Source organism: Felis catus, chromosome A2 (assembly GCF_018350175.1).
Source record: "Felis catus isolate Fca126 chromosome A2, F.catus_Fca126_mat1.0, whole genome shotgun sequence".
NCBI classification, from domain to species: Eukaryota; Metazoa; Chordata; class Mammalia; order Carnivora; family Felidae; genus Felis; species Felis catus.
In genome coordinates, this window is record NC_058369.1 from 91,206,866 (window position 1) to 91,220,955 (window position 14,090).

The window sequence follows — 14,090 nt, forward strand, 5'->3', positions numbered from 1 at the left end:
ATCACCAATCAGGTCACCATTATGTCTTACTTTTATTCATGAGTCTTTCTGTCTTCCCAGGTAATACCTTATATGTCTGACATATCCACCATATACTGATTTTATAGAGAAAAAAAAACACAAAGGAAAATACATTTTCCTTTTTTAAAAATCTTTTTAATGATTATTTTTGAGAGAGAGAGATAGGGTGTGAGCAGGGGAGGGGCAGAGAGAGAGAGGGAGACACAGAATATGAAGTAGGTTCCAGGCTCCAAGCTGTCAGCATGGGTCTCGAACTCACAAACCCCAACATCATAACCTGAGCCAAAGTCGGACGCTTAAGCGACTGAGCCACTCAGGCACCCCACCATTTTCCTTTTTAAAAAATCTCTTGGGTGGCACCCCACTCTTGCCCTCATATACCACCTATCTCACCTTTAAATATGTTATTTTATAGACTTCCATCTGGACCCAGCTCCTTTGGCTTTGTGATGGGCACACCATGATACATGTGCAGAAATCTGATCAATGGGGTATGTGCTGCATCTAGAAGCAGGCATTCTTGGAGGCAATGTGGGAACAGTTTTTAGTAGCCATTTCATGTTATAATGACAGAAACGTAGTATTAATAGATCAGACTGTCCCTGGCATTTGAAAGCAGACCTGACTCCCTTAGAATGTTTTCTTTAAAATAAGTTGATCAATTTTTTCTGTACTTAATGCCAATGGCTGTGTCAGCGTTGCTGATTTGGAGGCTAATTACATGATTTCATAGCTATTCTGGGAAAACATGAACTACTGGAAATAGAATGAGGGAGGGTATGAGAGTGTTGACCTAAAAATGGAGACAAGCCAAACTGTTAATGACTTCCATGGTGCTCAGCAGAAATCATCTCTCATGGTCTCTGTTGATATAGTTAGAATCCAGGAATGACAGATTTCCAGTTACGGATCACCTAACACATGACTATGAGAAGTCATCTTGTCCTGGAATTAAAAAAGAAATTAAGGTCTACTTTAAAATAAATAGTCATTATTCAACAACATTTGACTGACAATTTTTAGCTTGGTCCCTCTATGAGGGAAGTATAGTATATCCATATAAAACATTAAATGCCAAGACACAATAATCTCTGGAAATCCTTCAAAACTAAGTGGGAGAAAGAGGTAGAAGTTAGGAGAGATAAGGGCAGAACTGTTTGTAAGGGTTAATGAGCTCAGATCAATCATTTTATGTGTATTCTTCCCTTGTCAATATTTATATACAGGCGAAATCAGGTAAAACTATATATATGACATACACTCTTAAAACAATTAAATTGTTGAATCCATTAACTATCAGTATATATGAAAGAAAAACCTACTCAGGCAGGCTTTAACAATAGTCTGTGTCATCAAAGGCTCCGTGTTTTCTCCATCTCTCCACTCTGCCTTTTGTCACACAGGCTTTATCCTCAGGATCTACATAATGGCCTTCCAGGGAAGCCTCAGGGTTTCCCTGCTGGTGACAGTAATATGGACACAATATAACCAACTTCACATGTTATACCTCAACATCTTGGACAAAAGACATGTCATCTCTGCCCATTTCCACAATCAAATTTTTTTCTTTACCTTTCTTTTAATGAGATAGTTCAGCAAGTGTGACCTTAAATATCATTGTGATCTGGTTACACACACATGTCTGAAGCAATCACTCGGGTTAAAAGCATAGGATACACAGATTGGCTTAGATCAGCAGGGCCCACATGTTCCACAATAGTTATATGATGTACTCTGCTCTACATTCATGAACCTTCAGGTCTCCATTATCAGGTCGTTTTCTCCTTCCCTAATCTTTAGCAACCCACTGGGGGACTTTAAGGACATACTGACAACAATCTTCCTTTAGGACAAACACCAACCATTTAAAAGGTTTTAATAACATTGGACCTCAAAAGAGAAGGGTTTGATAATTCACTCTCCACTCTCCGAGGATGTGTCTCTTCTCGGTGGCCAGCCGTTCATACCATGGAATCATGGGAGAGTTTGCCCTTGTAAGGCCATATTTCCTGCAAATAGGTTCCTCTTGGCTCATCTTTGTATAACTTGTACTCTGAACAAAAGCTGAGCAGCTGTATTTCTTGATCCAAAGGAACCATGCATGTTCACTGTTAACCTTTTGATAAATGTAACAAATTATAAAAAAAAAAAAAAAAAAAAGAAATGTGGGCAAATTATAGGTATGCAGCTAAGTAAGTTTCATTAAGTGAAAATACTTTATAACCAACCTCCAAATCAAGACACAGAACACGACACCAGCCAGAAGTCTCTCCACAAGCCCCCTTCGGTCACTTAACCCCTCCCCACCAAGACTAACCAGTATCGTGCCTTCTAACACCATAGATTGATTCGCCTCTACTTTTATTTCAATGACATCACATAGTATCTACTCTTTTCTGCCCAGCTTCTTTAGCTCAAGATTGTTGTTTTATGTTGTTACAGTTTCTTTCATTCTTAAGTTCATACTGTGAGAAGAAAAGTGAGCAGTGAATTGATCATTTTACTCAGAAAAACAAACAAGATGGATTTTCAAGTTATATAAGTTTCTTTCAAAGATGTAACATGAAGTTTGATTCCAGAGTTCTAGAAGACTTCCAGGTAGTGAGACAGTAATGAGGCTACCCACTCTGATTAGATCCTGACAATAATAGCTAACATTTGTAAGTGTGGCCAGAAACTGTACTAAGTATTTTATATGGATCATTTAATCCCCACAACTTTATGATTCTTTATATTTAGTAGATGAAGAAATTGAGGTCTTATATTATGAAATTTGTCGAAGGTCACAGAGATAGTCATATTACAGCAGTGCAAGATTCTGGATATGAATCCACGTTCTTAGCCACTAAGCTGTGTTCTCCTCTGAGACACTGAATGAAATAATTCACATTATTCAATGTAATTGTGCATATCTATTTCCAGTACACTACAAATACTACTTCACATTAATAATAATAAGAAAAATATCTTATATGACTTCTCCCTATTTTAAAAAATAATGCTTGTAATTTCAAGGATGATATTATATTAAATTGATCAATATGGTAAGGAATTTACAGACTTGGTTTGCATCCTATAGTGGGCATTTCCTCTTTCTTTACCCTCTTTATAGAACCACAATTTTCATTTCAGTATCTTCCTTCTCTCATTCATTCCATGTGTTTCATGGATATACATGATGAGTTTAAGTCAAAGAGCACATCTCATCACCTGGTCACAGTAATTAATTCAGGGAAGGGTCCATGATACGATTCACATCAAGGAAATAAGAGATGTTTGCTAGAGGCTTTGGGGAAGAAAGCATACTTATTTTCCTGCTGAAGCTACATGAAGAAATAATTTTAATGCTTCTGATCAGTGGGGTATGTGGATGTGAGGCCTAGAACTACAGCTGTTTTTCCACCATAAGGGAAGTCAGCATGAAGATGAAACCAAGACACAGAGGAAGGAAAAACTAAGAGAATTACTTGATGACTGAAGAGCCTGATAAAACCATGTGTAGAATCCCCCCTCAACATTACAGTCCAAAGTTTCAAGACCGCACTACCATAGCTATATGGTGAATCTACCCAACAGACACTAGTAGTCGTGACTTCAACCATTATCCACCTAACTGCCCTGCTGGAAAAATAACGCTCTCCATTTCTTCTATAAAACACACTTAGTAAGCCCCTTGTCACATCGCACAATCACGGCTAATACTCTTCTCCTTTATGCCTACATACTTCTATTCCCACCAGTCAAACTGTGTTGTCATCAAGTCACTCAGGTTCGTTCAAACCTCTTTATCCCAGTTGAGCTTAGTACTGTGAACACATTAACTCAGATAAATACCACAAAAATCAATTAAATAGAAATGAAAAAGGCAAAGTTGTTTCAATAAGAACTAATGTTTTAGAAATGCTCAGTAATAGAATCATACCATCTTGTTCACTTTAGTGACTCAGTGAAGGTGAATCTCTAAGAACTACGGTCTTTAATTTAGGAGAAGTTGAACAGGCCCTCAACAAGATAGGTGAACAAATCCTAAAAATATAGGAGCTTTCCCATAGCTCGCTTCACAAGTGTTTTAAAGTTTCCATCCCGGGCATGCCTGGGTGGTTCAGCTGGTTAAGCTTCCAACTTCAGCTCAGGTCATGGTCTCATGGTTTGTGAGTTTGAGCCCACATTGGGCTCTCTGCTGTCAGCACAGATCCCACTTCAGATCATATGTCTCCCACTCTCTGTGGCCCACCCCACTCGTGCTCTCTCTCTCTCTCAAAAATATTAACATTAAAAAAAATAAAGTTTCCATCTTATTTTCAGGAAACAAAACTGAGAATCACAAGTGTTAACTATTGTTTATATACATCATGTATATATGAAAGACATTATGAAACTCCAATCACGAGACCCATGTGAAAAAAAAAGCCATCCTAAAAACTTGACAAAAGCATACATATTTATGTTTCAAGGTTTAATTACACATTGAATGTATCGATTTTTAAAGATTCCCTGAAAGAAAAAAGGAAAAGAAAAAAATTTAAGAAAAGATTCTAGGTTGAAGCCACATTGTTGATGAGCCATCGGGTCCAGCTATGTGAGGTAAGGATTTTTCTGCCATTGTTCAAAAACAAGTGAAGTTGCGCGGTGTACCTCTGTCTTCAGCAAGTACCTTGGACCCAAAATGAGATGTGAAAACAAAGTGTGGATTATCACAAATAAATCCAAGCTTATGCTGAAAATGATGATGGCTTACGGAGTCATACTGACTTTTATTACCTTACATGCCTAAGAATTGGAACAATGTCTCTCTCATTATAGGTGATCAAAATATTCTTGTTACATATTTTTCCTGGACGTATGCTATTTTTATTAAATATTGCCATTTCAGCAATTGGCCATTACTAACTGATTATAATGATAAATCATTCCTTATATCATACCCAAAGGGGTCTGAGGTTATTCCTTACCACTTTTTCAAAAACCTAAAGAACAAGATAAGGTCAACAAAAATATATCCTACTTATTCCCCTCTTCATTATATTCAGCCTCTTTTTTTAGTCTTTTGTCTGACCCAGATAGAATCTTTCTAATGGGCTAATTATTCTAATGTACTAAATGTAGTGATTTCAATGTAATTGTCTCACTTGATATTGAACAAGTAAACAGCTACAGCTTGATTTGCCTATACTTCTAGGAAAATCCCATTTAATTCATTTTCATTTTACTCTAAAAGGTAAGGCTACATAAAGATAATGCTACATTTACTGCTATGTACACATTACTTAAATAAAATGCTTTTTTATTTATTGTTTTTTATCATCTATTTTACGTGTTTATCTTTTTCAGTTAATGTTATCCATGTTAAATATTCAAGTTAAAATTTAAAGTTCTAGGATAGATCATTTTTTTAAATGTTTTTTAATGTTTATTTATTTTTGAAAGAAAGAAAGAGAGAATGTGAGCAGGGGAGGGGCAGAGAGAGATGGAGACCCAGAATCCGAAGCAGGCTCCAGGCTCTGAGTAGTCAGCACAGAGTCTGAAGTGGGGCTTGAACTCATGAACCACGAGATCATGACCTGAGCCCAAGTCGGTCACTTAACTGACTGAGCCACCCAGGCACCCCCAGAATAGATCATTTTAAAAGTAATTATCATATGGGGCACGTGAGTGGCTCAGTTGGTTGAGCGACCGACTTCCACTCAGGTCATGATCTCACGGTTTGTGAGATCACAAACCCGTGTCGGGCTCTGTGCTGACAGCTCAGAGCCTGGAGCCTACCTCAGATTCTGTGTTTCCCTCTCTCTCTGCCTTTCCCCCACTCATGCTCTCTCTGTCTCAGAAATAAACATTAAAAAATTTTTTTTTTTAAAGTAACTATCATAATATAGAATAGAATGCAAATGAAATGCAGTACCCATAAAAATTCTAGTACACAATACATGCCTCTGAGGGCAGGCCAGAAAGGTGCAGTGGGCAGGCCTTCATCCAGTTTGGGCCCTAGTGAACTTTCATGATCCTAGTATACAAAAATAATTTGTGACCAGTTGTTACTACTGAATGACTGCCATTTGACATGGAAAGTCTAACTTTCTCAGCATTCACAAAATTAGACATCTATCTGCTCTTGAAGTCATCTCATGTGGACTTCTTCCTCTCATGCTAATGTTTGAGACTTGTACATGACTCAGTTCTGATTATAACCTAAATGTATTATCCCACCTGAGTTGGAATGTTATCCTTTCAAAAATCCAGATGGTAATCATCAATGAGTTAATCCATCAAACGCTTTATTTTACACTTAGATGATGGGAAAGAGAAGCCAACACAATTTAATCATAGTAATATAATGTCATTGAATAGTATGGCAACATAGCCAGGCTAATTACTTTGGTAATATGGAAAAAGTAAAGATTATGACGCAGTAGAGATTGGGTGGTAATCTACATCGCAGCCATTAAAACAGTTATACATGTTGACTCTGATGTTTCCATGGAGAAACGCTGAAGTATAAGGAAATTACTACCCAGGTTTCTCTTATCAACATGGAGCCAGAAGTTTAGCAAAACTCAGGGGAGGTTGCTTAAATTAAATAAATAAACACATTAATTTCTTATTTTCTCACCTAACTTTGTGAGAGACAGCCCATCCCCCAAATCTAAATAGGAACTAGCACAGATCCTTGCTTAGAATAATACTTTTTTTTTTAAATTTTTTTTTCAACGTTTATTTATTTTTAGGACAGAGAGAGACAGAGCATGAACGGGGGAGGGGCAGAGAGAGAGGGGGACACAGAATCGGAAACAGGCTCCAGGCTCCGAGCCATCAGCCCAGAGCCTGACGCGGGGCTCGAACTCACGGACCGCGAGATCGTGACCTGGCTGAAGTCGGACGCTTAACTGACTGCGCCACCCAGGCGCCCCTAGAATAATACTTTTAAGAGGCACCTGGGTCGCTCAGGTCATGATCTCAACAATTTATGGGTTTGAGCCCCACATTGGGCTCTGTGTTGCCAGGACAGAGCCCACTTCAGATCCTCTGTCCCCCTTTCTCTCTCTGCCCCTCCCCAACTCGTGTGCGGGTTCTCCCTCTCAAAAATAAATAAACTTTGAAAAAGAGAATAATGTTTTTGATATCAAGTGGAACAATAAACTTTAGGATCTGTGGGCTAGACAAAACAAGAGTGGTATCATCAGACCCAGCTCCCTTTTCCCAGAAAAAAAAAAAAAAAAAAAAAAAAAAAAGGAGCAATTTCAGGCTAACTGGCATCTGAACTCTTTACCTAAATTCCATTAAAATTAATATTTAAAAAAAAATTCTCAAAGCACTCATCGAGCTCACGAAGACTGATAAATAAACTCGATTTCAAGTATATCGATTTGCAAAGAAAAGTGTTCACTGCCACACGTTGCCATCGCCCATGCCTTCTTCACCTCCAGGAACACGGTGTGGGAAGCTAGGTTATAATCCAAAGGTTTCTTGGTGATCATAACCTCAAGATGAGTAGCGTCAGTTCTATGCTCCCTCCGGGTCATGGTCTCTTGTCCCTCGGTATAGTCAATCTCTGTCCAGGTGATCTTTCTTTTTTTGAAATTTCAGGGCTGGCCAAGGCCCCTTGCCATCTGACTGATGCATATTTTCTTCAGCGACTAAATATATTCACTCAGGTTACAGTTCATTGTTACCTGCTGAGTCACCATTCTTTCTCTTCAGAGAAGATTTTGCTATCCTGTCCTGTGATCTTTTTAAACTTTTAATTCTCAACAGACAACCTAAAGTCTTACTGAGGAATGGAGTTCACCTTCACTTTCAAATCTTCACAACACGAAGTAATCTTGAATTTAAAAAATTCCTCTGTAGTTAGCCTTTCTTCACATGTCTCTTAAGTGTCATCTGGCAAAAGACTGTGCCAAGCAGGAGTGCATTTGTGAGGGAGAGGGAGATAACAGAGAGACATTAGTACTTGGATACGTGGATATGGGATACCAGTTTATTTTAGCCATACTCAGCTCCCAGATCAACCTGTCAGAAGCTCAAAAACATATCTAAGATGAAAGCAAGGATGAGGGGCGTCTGGGTGACTCAGTCAGTTGAGCGTCTGACTCTTGGTTTCAGCTCAGGTGATGATCTCATGGTTCATGAGTTCGAGGTCCAACTTGGGCTCTGTGCTGACTGTGCTGAAAGCATGAAGCTTGCTTGGGATTCTCCCTCTCCCTCTCTCTCTCCCTCTTTCCCTCTCTCTCTCTCCCTCTCTCTCTCTCTCCCCCTCTCTCTCTCTCCCCCTCTCTCTCTCTCTCTCCACCCCTCCCTCATGCTCTCTTTTGTTCTCTCAAGATAAATAAATAAACTTAAAAAAAAAGTAAGGATAAGAAAACTAAGATGAGTCAGAAAATAGAAAAGTGAACAGAAATCACAATTCAGGAATAGTGAAACCTAGAACATAGAGTCAGTCAGAAAATAGGTGCAAGAAGGACCCAAAAGAGTAGAACCAGGGCTGCACCACTGGGCATCCCAGGGGGCACTTTCAAATCATTGTCCACAAGAGTGCAGCCTGCTACACTCTGGCACATGCACGGCATCCATAGAGGCTCCAGGCATGAGAATAAGATCAGAGGCCCAGATCTCAGGAATAAAGAGCTGAGGGAACAGCATGGGAAGGGCAAAGCAGGCAAGACAGAAGATGGAAGAGGAAGAAGAGGAAGGAGGAGGAGGAGGAGGAGGGAAAGAGGAAGGAGATGGAGAAGGGGAAGGGGAAGGAATAGTAGGGAGGCCACTGCACTAATAGGACTTAAAAATTAAAATGCTGTCTTGGTTAGGGAGCTTTTCTAAGTTCTGCGAAGGTAGGGAACACATTCTGTGAATATGCAAACTGAAGCAAGCTACATACCCTATTCAAGTGGGAAGGGGTAGGTAGGGATGGTGGCAAGTCCCAAGAAGTGTTGTTAAACAGTCATGATCTCATTCCATGTTTCACACTTGATGGAGGATGATGTTTCCAAACGTATATTCCAATCCAGCCAGATGTACCATTGAAAAAATGCTTCGATGCCCAAGAAATATATGAGAAATGAGTAGAATGTATTCCCCTGGTGGGAATTTACAACTCTCAATAATTTATAATGATACACATATAAAAAGCTAAACTGTTTATTTGGATATGGAATTTCTCTTTGTAACATGAACTTTCTGTGGAGCATGCTTTAGGAACAGGCAATTACTGTCATATGAAATAATTATTTAATTTTCCCTCAGGATTGACGGTACATTTAGGTTAAGAAATACTGTACTTCTAACCAAACAGGATGAGAGAAAAAGAGATCAGGGGAAGTGTAGTGGTTAGGAAATGGCTTAGGCTGCTAGAGCTGAAGCTCAACTATAATGACTTAAACCCATTAGGATCTCTCTCTCTCTCTCTCTCTCTCTCTCTCTCTCTCACACACACACACACACACACACACACACACACACACACACACACACACAAGCTACAGAATAGTCCAGGAATGCTGTGTAGTCCTACAAAGTCACAAAGAACTTATATTCTGTCTTTCTATTCTGTCATCCTTATCTCATGGCTTCCATGTTCAGAAATAGTTGCCAGGCAAGATAAGGCATAGAATCCTCTCTGCCAAGCTAAGTCAGCCCTCCACTAATTTTTTATATTCAGTTAAAATTTACATACAGTGAAATGTACAAGTCTTAAATGTACAATTCAATGGGTATACTGTAGAACCAACACTCCACTCAAGAGATAAAATAGTGCCATAATGGCAGCAAATTGCTCTGTGTTCCCATTCAATTCCAGTCCCTAAAGGCAGGAACTCTTCTGGTCAATTGTTACAGTTTAGTTTTGCATGTTCTCGAACTTCATATAAATGGATTAATACAGTGTTCTTGTCTGTATCTGGATTCTTTCATTTAACATAAAGATTTTGAGATTGATCCATGTGCTAGCATGTATCATTTGTTCTCTCTCTCTCTCTCTCTCTCTTTTTCCTTTAAATTACCCACTGTGGAGCCCAACACTGGGCTTAAACTCACAACTCTGAGATCAAGACCTAAGCTGAGATCAAGAGTTGGACGTTCAACCGACTGAGCCACCCAGGCGCCCATCTTTCTTTCTCTTTTTAAAAACTGTTTGCTACGCAGTATTTTATTATATGAATATACCACAATTTTCATGCACCCTCCTGTTGGGAGACGACTGTGCTGTTTCCAGCTTTGAGCTTTTATGAATAAAACTGCATAACTATTCTTATACAGGTCTCTTTGTGAAGACATGTATAAATTTCTATCAACTGAGAGGCCTGGAAACAGCAACGTTCTAATAGTTATAACCACACCTACCTAGTATCCAGTTCTTAATTTCTAAATATCATCCTGCACTAAAATATCACAAATATCACTAAAATATCCTACCCTTGTAGGAAACACAAACGTAATCATGGGTGATGATGTATCATGTTAGCAACTTACTCTCAAATGGCTAAGGAAAAAAAGTTGATTATACTGTACTGGCAACTTTCATGTAAGTTTGAGAATGCTTTTGTTTTGAATAAAAAATAAAACCAGGGAGAAAAGACTATATACATAGATTATATTTAACTCTTCAGAACACCATGAATGAAGAAAATTTCTAGTGTGAATTAACTTGCCCAAGGACAGGTAACTAGTAAATGACAGAAGATAACATTAAATAAGAGATGCAAACTTCTGGCCCAGATTCATAAAGATTGTTCCCTGCAGGAGACAGCAGTTACGTTATTTTGGGTCATTTAAATTGTCTAGTTCTTCATCTCAAAAATGTCAGATGTTTCTGTCTTTAAAGTTGAGTTTAAATCAGTTTCTGATTCTATTCTTATTGTGTTGTTCAAAGAAGGCACACAGAGATCTTTGATCTCTTTGGGTATAGGTCAACTAAATCCAGTTCTCCAGTAGTGATAGGGAGAGGCAGGGGAAGATGACACATACGTAAGAAAAATTATTTTTCTTCAATTTAATTCTGTCTCTGTTTTTCAGAGCATTCTTCCTACCTTCCATTTATCCCAAGTGAAAACCCAAAGTGACACATGCACCAAAATGTTTTGGGAATGTGGAGTATGGCTGAAGAAAGAGGAAATCATATTTCCTTCTCCCCAACCTAAGAAAGTATAATGACAAAGCCTACATATCATTATATAATTTGTTCACATATGGTAAGAAGTCACTGAAATTATGACTTTTCATGTGAAAAGTGCCACTGTTTCCAGAACTCACTGAGTGTGTTACGCAAGATCATGGTTCTAATTTAATATCCTTCCATTTTTGTCAACAGCTCATCTAAGTACTGACAGCTCAAACAAGCAGCATATGCTCTTCCGTCATTCTTGTCCCAAATAATTATTTGAGCAAACAATTATTAGTTACTAATTTGCCATTTGTCAGAAGATATTTTTATTCATTCATTTAACTACCAAATCCCTTGCCTGGGGCTCATACGGAGATACCGCAACATTGGATAAGTATGATTCATGAAGCTAAATCTCCATGTTTCTCCCTCCCTGTTTCACAGCCCTCTACCTCTGCAGGATACTGTCAAAACTCTCTGCACCTTTAAACTTTTCTAGAAGTATTTTTTTGGCTATGGTAATATAGTCAACATCTGGCTTTTCCCTGATGATATCTTTAACCTTGAAATCTGCTATAACAGGATAATTCTTCTTACTCTCTCCAATTCAAAAGAAAGAGGGGTAAGCCTTTCTTTACTGCCCACCACCCTTCAATTGTCCTCATGCGACCCTCTCTTTCTGCCCCCCACGCCCGAAGCCACCTGTTCCTTATGCTTGTGCAGCCTGCCTTTCTAGTCTACATCAGCCTGTGGTTGATAGGGGCATGTCAAAGGAGCATAGGAACCAACTGAAATAGCTCTTAGTCATCAAAGCTGGAACAATTTGAACAAGAAAACAAAAAGTAGTATTGAATTATAACCCAAAAGCATATGATAAATGCTCATGAGTCCACACTGATACAAATACATTACTGAATAAATTACAGTTGACCCTTGAAAAATGTGTGTTTGAACTGCGTGGGTCCACTTATATGTGGATTTTCTTTGATAAATACAATACATTATTGCAAATGTATTTTCTCTTGTGATTTTCTTAATTACAGTTTCTTTTCACTAGCTTACTTTATAGTAAAAAATATAGTACTTAATACATATACAAAATAGGTGTTGACTAACTGTTATTGTTATCAGTCAACAGCAGGCTATTAATAGCTAAGTTTCTGAGGAGTCAAAGATATGCAGGGATCTTCAACTGTACACCCCTAACCCTCACATTGTTTAGAGGTCAACTATAATATGGGGAAGGAGAAATAAATCTCCCATGTAGAGTAATTCCAAATAATGTATGTGGCTACTCCAGCCTCAAGAAGGGGGAGAATAACGCTCCACTCCATAAGTGTGGTTTGAGCATAGTAACTTCCTTCCAAAGAGTATGTGGTGGGGGGGGTGTGCAGGTCACAGGACAGTAACTTTACAGTGGAGACACCTGATAAATACTACCTTAGCCAGGTGATCAAGATCCATACTAACAGTGAGAATAAATTCAAGATGACACAAAGAAATGGAAAAACATTCCATACTCATGGATTGGAACAATATTGTTAAAACGTCTATATTACCCAAAGCAATCTACAGATTTAATGTAATCCCTATCAAAATATCAACAGCATTCCTCACAGAAGTAGAACAAACAATCCTAAAGTTTGTGTGCAACCACAAAGACCTCAAACAGCCAAAGGATCCCCTAAAGGAAAAACAAAACCGGAGGTAGAGCAATTCTAGATTTCAAGTTATATTACAAAGCTGTAGTGATCAAAACAGTCTGGTACGGGCATAAAAACAGACACACAGATCAATAGAACAGAACAGAAAACCCAGAAGTAAGCCCACAATTATATGGTCAATTAAACTTCGACAAAGGAGAAACGAATATCCAATGTGAAAAAGACAGTGTCTTCAAAAAACAGTGATGGGAAAACTACACAGTCACATGCAAAAGAATGAAACCGGACCACTTTCTTTCACCATACATAAAAATAAACTCAAAGGGGACTAAAGACCTAACTGTGAGACCTGAAACCACAAACATCCTGGAAGAAAGCATAGGCAGTAATGTCTTGGACATCGGCCATAGCAACATTTTTCTAGATGTCTCCTCAGGCAAGGGAAATAAAAGCAAAAATAAGCTATTGGGACTACATCGAAATAAAAATTTCTGCACAGTGAAGGAAACAATCAACAAAACTAAAAGGCAACCTACTGAATGGGAGAAGATATTTGCAATTGACATATCCGATAAAGGGTTAATATCCAAAATGTATGAAAGAACTGATACACCTCAGTGCCAAAAAACAAATAATCCGATTAAAAAATGGGCAGAAGATATGAACAGATATTCCTCCAAAGAAGACATGCAGGTGGCCAACAGACACATGGAAAGATGTTCACCATCACTTACCATCAGGGAAGTGCAAATCAAAACTACAAGGAGATATCACCTCACAGCTGTCAGAATGCCTGAAATCAACAACACAAGAAACAACAAGTGTTGCTGAGGATGTGGAGGAAAAGGAACCCTTGTACACTGTTGGTGGGAATGCAAACTGGTGCAGCCACTGTTTCCCCAGTGAAGGTTCCTTAAAAACTTAAAAACAGAACTACCTTATGAACCCATATTTGCACTACTGTGTATTTACCCAACAAATACAAAAACACTAATTCAAAGGGACACATGCACCCCTGAGTTTATTACAGCATTATTTACAATAGCCAAACTATGGAAGCAGCCCAGTGTCCATCGATAGATGAATAGATAAATAATATTAGAATTCAAACTTTCATTTAAGAAAGAATGAAATCTTGTCATTTCCAACAAAATGGATGGAGCTAGAGAATATAATGCTAAGTGAAACAAGTCAGTCAAAGACAAATACCATATGACTTCATGCATATGTGGAATTTATGGTTACCAGATGGTTACCAGAGGGGAGGTGGGTGGAGAGATGGGTGAATTAGGGGATGAGGATTAAAGAATATACTT

General features: G+C 38.5%; 1 long non-coding RNA gene across 1 annotated transcript in view; it reads right to left on the reverse strand.

Moving 5' to 3' along the window:
• Positions 1-248: 248 nt before the first annotated feature.
• Positions 249-14,090, reverse strand: part of LOC111559489 — a 34,911-nt gene continuing 21,069 nt past the window's right edge. Inside the window, exons 2-3 of the long non-coding RNA XR_002740461.2 lie at positions 1,344-1,480; positions 249-966 (exon numbers count right to left, since the gene is read on the reverse strand). This is a non-coding gene — a long non-coding RNA (uncharacterized LOC111559489). The remainder of the gene's footprint in view (positions 967-1,343; positions 1,481-14,090) is intronic.